The sequence below is a fragment of the Arachis stenosperma genome, chromosome 4 (genome assembly GCF_014773155.1).
Source record: "Arachis stenosperma cultivar V10309 chromosome 4, arast.V10309.gnm1.PFL2, whole genome shotgun sequence".
Taxonomy (NCBI): domain Eukaryota; kingdom Viridiplantae; phylum Streptophyta; class Magnoliopsida; order Fabales; family Fabaceae; genus Arachis; species Arachis stenosperma.
The window spans coordinates 62,560,112-62,567,559 of NC_080380.1; the positions used below are offsets into that span (position 1 = coordinate 62,560,112).

Below are 7,448 nucleotides of genomic sequence, written 5' to 3' on the forward strand. Positions count from 1 at the left end.
CATAAGGGCGGTCAACACATAGAATTCTCTTTAGTCCACCAATTCTTCCTTCTAGACCCATACACAGTGGTTCTTGTCCCATCATAATCCCTACACCTTAAAGCTTTGACCTTAGTGAGCTTTATACCATATTTCCAACCACTAGACAATTCTCTTTTTCCTTTAAGTCCACAAAGAGCTCTAAGTTGTCCATCCATTTCAATCAAACCATATTCAAATGAGAAAGTGAGGCTTGAAGGTAAGAATTTTACCCACTTGAATGTTGTGTAGAATGGTGACTTGGGGAGGGAAACCTCCCCACACTTAGACAATGCAAAGGCGACTTCCTTACGCTCTTCTTTGGTTATCCCCACCTCTTGACAAGCTTCTTCACTTTCAACCTTTTCCCTTTTATCACTTGGCTTGGTGTTGTCTTCATGAACTTCGATTTCTTGCTCAATGGAAGGTGATTCAATTTTGGATAGGAATTCATTGATGAATAAATCCATCTCTTGATCAACCTCTTCATATTCTTCAATTTTGATACACACCGTGCCAACTTTTTCCTCTTGGTAGCTCTCTTTCGATTCAGTCTCTTTTTCATTGTTCACCAAGGGTATGGGAGAAGATTCAATTGTAAATAGAAATTCGCCCATGATTGAATCTATTTCTTGCTCAACCTCCTCATATTCTTCAATCTTGATATGCTCCGGAGGTTGTTGAGATTCACATGGCGCTTTCACATCTCCTAAATCTTGGACCACTTCTTCCTTTGTTTCAATAACCGTAGGCTTTTCCAATTGCTCCACTACTACTACCGGTTCTTCCTTTTTTACTGGATTTTTCGATATCTTCTCCATGCTTTGCTCTTCCTTCGGCTTTTCACATGGGGCTACGGAAACAACTTGAGTATTCAAACATTGGTGGGCTAAAATGTGCACCAACTTGGTCAAGTTGGTCACAAACTCAAATGTATCCCGCTTCATGGCTTCTTGTCCTTGAAGTAACAAAGTGAGAGAATCGTCTATTAGGGTTTGGGGTGAATAGGAAGGTTCCTTATTTTGGAGAGAGAGAGTTCATGGTAGGAAGGTGGTTCCGCGTGGTAAAATTGTGGAGATGGTGTGCATTGAGGTGGTTCTTCATAATAATCATGATAGGGTTATGGTGGTTCTAAAGGTTCTTGCTCATAATGATCACAAGGATGTAGTATAGGTGATTGGTCATCTCACTACAAGAAAAGAGGCCTGTCGGTACCCTTTTTTTGCCACTTATCAATTTAGAAAAGAGTTGTCACAATTTTTAGAAACAAAATACTGGGAGTATGAGTCCCAGGTCATCTCCCAACGAGTTGCAGAAAAATGTGCTAGTTTATCAATCAGAGATTTTCCAAATGGGTTTTGAGTTTGATGAACCGAAAATTAAATTAGAGAATTTATATGAATTAAATAAAAATCTTGACCGGAAGAAGATTAATTGGAAGTTCTATCCTTGTTGGAATTTTGTCAAGATCAACTAATAATTAGTCATTGTTTTCATTTAGTCAACCCTCAACGAATGAAGGAAAGTCAAATTAAAAGTCAACTTCTATTCACAAGTCCTAATCCTCTCCCTTGGGAAGGATTAGAGTTAGTGACAAACAAGCCAACCAATAATGAACCAATTACAATTGAACTCTTGAGTATTCCAACTCAAGGTTCTCCTCTTAATAAACTCCCAATCAAGTTGGGAAACTACTCCATCATCATAAATATTGACTTCACAAAATTAATGGGAAAAATAAAAAAGACATGATAAACAATAATCAAAGAGATTAAGTAACAGTAAAAATAGTCTTGTATTAATGAATTCTGAAAATAATCCAATATCAACTCTGGACAAATTAAGAATATGGAAGAGTAAATGAAAAGTAAATAACAAACTATAATGACCAGTTCCGGAGGTAGACTCTTCTCAAAAGCCAAAGCCAAAAAAATCTTCAAAGCCTAAATTATGAATGTAAAAAGAGAAACCTAGGGGAGGAGTAAAATCATTCTAAAACTAGAAATTATGCGGAATGAATCCTCCTCCGTATCTCTGCATGTTCTTTGGCTCTAATCTATGTTTCTAGGCCGAAAACTGGGTTGAAATGCGGCCCAGAATCTATGCCAGCGATTTCTGTAATTCTGCAGATCGCACACGTCACGCGACCGCGTCGTCCACGCGTTCGCGTCACTCAGCGTTTCCCGTGCCACGCGTGCGCGTTGTCCACGCTTTCGCATTACTCGTGCAGCTTCCAATCCACGCGGTCGCGTCAGGCATGCGAGCGCGTCACTGTGATTTCCTCCTTTTCGCGCGGTCGCGTGAGTCATGCGCCCGCGTCACTTCTCGCTGGTCATCTCCTCAATTCCTTGAGTTCCTTCCATTTTTGCAAGCTTCCTCTCCATTCCTTACGTCATTCCTGCCATATGAAGCCTGAAACACTTAACACACAGATCACAGCATCGAATGGTACAAAGAAAAATAAAAATATACAATTAAAAAGGTCTTTAGGAAGCAAGTTTTCAATCATGAAACATTTTCAAGAAGGAATTGTAAATACATGCAAATTATATGAATAAGTGGGTGAAGACTTGATAAAACCACTTAATTAAACACAATATAAATTATAAAATAATGGTTTATCACCACGCTTTTTTTGCCCCACTTTAAAAACGTACCCATAGAAAGAAATCGACACGTTTTAAAAGCGTGACTAATTTGTCTTCTAACAGTAACATTTTTAAAGCGTGCTCATATGCTGAGTTTATTTAAGCACCTTACAAAAACTTGCCGATAAAATCTCCCAACCCCAAATTTTAATTTCCCTCCCTTTTTTTCCACACTAACTTTTTTTTCTAAGTTAACTTTTAACCTATAGAAGCCCAAACAAGCCCTACTTCACTTTTATTTCCAAATTCACTTCTAACCTAGAAGATAACCTAGAAGCCGTCGCACCCAGCAAGCCTTCGCATCACTGCCGATCACCAAGACCGTCGCACCACCCAGCTCACCGTCGTGTTCATCTAACCCTCACACCCAGCCCTTTCTCTGTCGCACCCAACCCTCGTACCATCAAACGGTCTCTCGCACCCACCAGCTGTTTCTCAACGGTCATTCGCACCCAACCCTCGCACCATCAACGCAACCCTCGTTGGATTCGGAACCCTCCAGCGGTGCTGCTCCGTCCACGCACCCTCAGTGGTCTCTGTCTAGGCGTGCCCTACTACTCCCTCAGTGGTCTCTGTCTCGCAAACCCTCGTTGGATTCGAAACCCTCAATCGTTGCTGTCTCTCCCTCAATCGGCACCGTAAACACTGGTAAGTCTTTCTTCCCTCTGATTCTCTGTTTCTCTGTTCCTCTATTTCTTCTCTATTCTGGACTAATTAACAGAAAGAAAACATTGAAGAAATAAATGATTTTTTATTAGTTTTATCTACTTGATTGTCTCTGCTCTTTATTTTCTCTATTTTATTGTGTTGTGTTTTTTTTTTTTCTGTGAAAAGTAAATAAATAAACGCAAAAAAGATTCAAACTGGTCCACATTTTGAAGGGGGATTAAAATGATGGATCCCAACATGCTCTTGAAAGAAGAATCAATGGACTTTGCTTTTATCTTTGTTCACGTTAAAGTGAAAGAGAGTGATATATATAACTGATAAGGCTATAGGCTTAGAGCACTGTGCTTTTATTCTTATGATGAAATTGTAACTAAGCGTCACTCCTTTGCATTTAGTATGTCAATCTGGTGACAGTGAAGAAAACATCACAGTTTTATTTGACTTGCTTGTAACCTGTCCAGATTCTATTGAAGATGTTAATGTGAGAAATGAGACTGCTGGCTGCCCAGCATTAACGGAGGCTGCCCAGCATTGACGTATGTAAGATTGTTTATTTGTCTTTTTTCTGTTTTCTTAATTTATAGAATGCCAATTAATTTTTGTCAAAAAGATGCTGTACTGTTATCTTCATTGTGGAATCAGCCCAAGTATTAATGGCTAATCTTGGTTTCAATGTTTTGTAATGCTGGTTATTCAATAATGTAGGGATAGGAACATGTATGGATCAGATTTCTTTTGTTTTGAGTTTTGACACTTAGTTTACCTTTGCTGAAAGTTTTTTTCTGGTATCAAGATGAGTGTGATTATTAGTTCAACTTGCGTGAGATATTTTGATTTGGCAATGGCAGAAAATGAAAAGGGCTAAAACATGGGATTATCTCATTTGGTGCTTTTTCATCATTCATAGATATTGAAATGAGAAAAATTTAATTACAAGTATTCCTATTTTACTATTGGATTTGTGTCCTTGATTCATGTTACTAAATGGTTTTTTTAACAAAACTAGTGTTATATATACCAAGCTGAAAGTGTTAAATAATTTTAATTAAACTAGTGTCCTTGATTCACTGTTACTGCCCACCATGTGTTTGATTAAATGTGTGTGAGCAATGCAGTGCAGATTTGATGTTAACTATTTTGAGGAGCATCTCAATGCAATGCTGCTATTATGTGTGCTTCAATGGAATTTGATGTTAACTATTTTGAGTTCGAGTCTGTGTTTACTATTTGTGTTATTTCTTATTGCTATTATGCTGCTATTATGTGTGTTAGATTGATTATTATTGATGGTGTGTTTGTGTTAATTTCAGAATTTGGCGAGAAGCCAACCTGTCTAGCAGGAGTTGCAAGAGTGCTGAAACGAATGCACTCAACATGAAGGCCACCATTATGATTTCTTTTTGAGTTGTGACACTGACATTCAATACTTTCACAGAAAACACCAAGCAGAGATCCAAACAAAGTGAGTAACTTGCAATAACGTGCTCCCAGCTTAGCCTTTAGTTCTGTGCATGTCAAAACACAAAAGGGTTGTCAAATCCATTTTCTGAGTATTAAATTCTGGTATCCAAAACTTTATGGCGGTTAGTCTTAATCTTAGTTATTCACATTTTGATCATATCTTATAATAATTTTGGCAGCTGAGGCATTTCTTCTGGGTTTCCAGCACTAAATTAAAATGACCAATGCTGTTTTTTATATTCTCAATTATTATATGAAAAATTCTTAACAGAAATTCCCTGTTATATTCTCAATTATTATATGTAATCACCGCAATTGATTTACTAGGTCTGTAATGATCTCGTCTGAACTTGAGTATTATTGGATATCATTATCCTTCTTGTTGCTGTTAGCCTGTAACTGTGTAATTACTACTCTTTTGTTTTTAAATTATTATTTTTACCTAAAATTGTTGCTTATAATGGGTTTTCAAAAATCTTTAGAAAGTAAATTTGGGGGAAGTTGCATTTATTCTGCCCTGCAGAGGTCAGTAACTCTTCATAACTTAATTGTTATCAGATCTCATTATCTTTCTTGTTGCTGCAGCTGTGTTATTAGAACTCCTTTTTATTAGAACCCCTTAAAATTTATTTTCAGATTGTGTTATTAGAACTCCTTTTTATTAGAACCCCTTAAAATTTATTTTCAGATTCACTGTTTGGACTTATGGCGGTTTGTTTTTTGAGAAGGAACTAGGTTTCTCAGAATCTTCCATTCCATATGGCTTTAAATTTATATAAAGATTTAAAGATGTCATTATTTGACATTGTTGGCTGATTACATTATTATGCATATAGGTTTAATTATTCTCTTCACTTGATGTTTTCATTACAGGGCCGATTTGAGATTATATTTGCTGGATTTTGGAATCAAAGAGTTTGTTTCTGCCTTGGTGAGTTTTACTTTTCTTGATATCAGTGTTAAATTGGACGCTTTTACAAACAATTATAGTAATAAAAGTTTTAACCATAAATTATTTGATCCAAATAAAAGTTGAAGGGTTAAATTATTTTCTAATTTCAACAAAAATTATATCTTTTTTTGTCTGCTGTCCACGGTTCTTGTTTCAACAATGTTACTAACTATTTCAACAAAAGTGATGAATCAACTATTTAGTTTCTATGTTTTGGTTCACATCTTTTTTCTGTTTCTAACTTTTTAGGGAATCAAACGCAGTAAGTGACCAGAAAAAGTGGCTAATAAGGTGAATTTCCTTCTCAATCAGTAGCTGCTTATTTTGACCCCAAAAGATACTTTGATCTTATAATTATATAATATATAGTTTTAGCCTTTTCGGTCCAAATACAAAAAGAAACTAACAATCTTTTTTCTTTTTTTCCCCTCTCAATTGTGCTTTTTACTGCTTTGTAGAAACATCATTGCTACTGATTAATTTTTCAAATCATTGCATTGCTCTCTGCATTGAAAAACAAGTGTGAAGAATTTTTACTTTACACAAGCTTCCATCTAAGTGTTGGTGTTTTCCTTTTCCATCTTTTGAAGCCAGAAAATGAGCATGAAGCTGAGCCTCCTTCATATTTGCTTTCATGATCATTGGAGCAATGTTCTTTGGTGCTGAGGCTGAACCATTGGAAGATGAACAAGCTTTGCTTGATTTCTTTCACAAAATTGATCACTCAGAGCATCTCAATTGGGGTTATAAGACTTCTCTATGCAAGAAGCTGGACAGGAGTAAAATTGGTCACTGGTTCAATTCCTCATGTCATCTTCTTACAGTGGATATGGCACCTCCAACTTACAACAAGTAAACAACTAAACTATTCCTGATTTTACCATTCTTGTGACTGTTGCTCTAGAATGTTACATTATAATTTGCAATTCAGTGTAGTACCACTAATGTTTAGCTCAAGGAATTATCTTTTGTAGGTAAAAAAGCTCACAAATGTTTCAGAAACAATTATGTATGATCTAAGGGAAGAAGTTTAAGAGGGCTAGAGGAAGGAGGAACAACAAAGGAAATAGAATTTAAGTTGTATTGTTTCTGTATTTTTTTCAGTTTAGTTTTGGAATTCGAACTCGAGATTTATTTTGTATGAGTATTAGTTTTTTAATGTATAAAACAATTATCGCAAAAATTGTCACTAATTATTGTTTGATTTATCTTGTACTAAAAATTGCATACTATATTTGTAGGTTTGGTAATAAAAAAGGATTGAAAATTTAACTTTGCAGTGGTTAAGGTAAAAATAAGAAAAAGGTTTTTTTTTTTTTAATTTTACAAGGCTGTTGCCACGCTTTTAAAGCGTGGCCGTATCCCTGGTTATCGCCACGCTTTAAAAAGTGTAGTTATATCTTTTCTTATCGGCACGCTTTTAAAGAGTACCTCAAACAAACATTCCGGGATGTTTTAAAAGCGTGGCGATATGTGTATTTTTCGGTACGCTTTTTAAGCGTACTTATAGGTTAAGACCTATGGCCACGCTTTTTAAACGTGGCAAGAGATGAAAGGGTGCCAACAAAAAAGCGTGCCGATAGCTCCACAAAAGCCTGCCAATAGAGCAACCGGCACGTTCGCAGATGTGACCCTTTCAAAAGCGTGGCGAAAAGCTATCGGCACGCTTCTTTGCACTTTTCAGCACGCTTTTAAAGCGT

At 36.3% G+C, this 7,448-nt stretch overlaps 1 long non-coding RNA gene across 2 annotated transcripts; it reads left to right on the top strand.

The window, feature by feature from the left end:
* The first annotated feature begins 2,877 nt into the window (after positions 1 to 2,877).
* LOC130974377 (uncharacterized) lies at positions 2,878 to 7,020 on the top strand. 2 transcript variants are annotated; one of them, XR_009084498.1, is made up of 7 exons: positions 2,878 to 3,314; positions 3,797 to 3,875; positions 4,646 to 4,797; positions 5,670 to 5,727; positions 5,998 to 6,039; positions 6,339 to 6,600; positions 6,723 to 7,020. It is a non-coding gene; the product is annotated as an uncharacterized LOC130974377 (long non-coding RNA). The 2 variants fall into 2 exon arrangements; XR_009084499.1 differs by having other exon boundaries at positions 2,879 to 3,314; positions 3,797 to 3,871.
* The last annotated feature ends 428 nt before the right edge of the window (positions 7,021 to 7,448 follow it).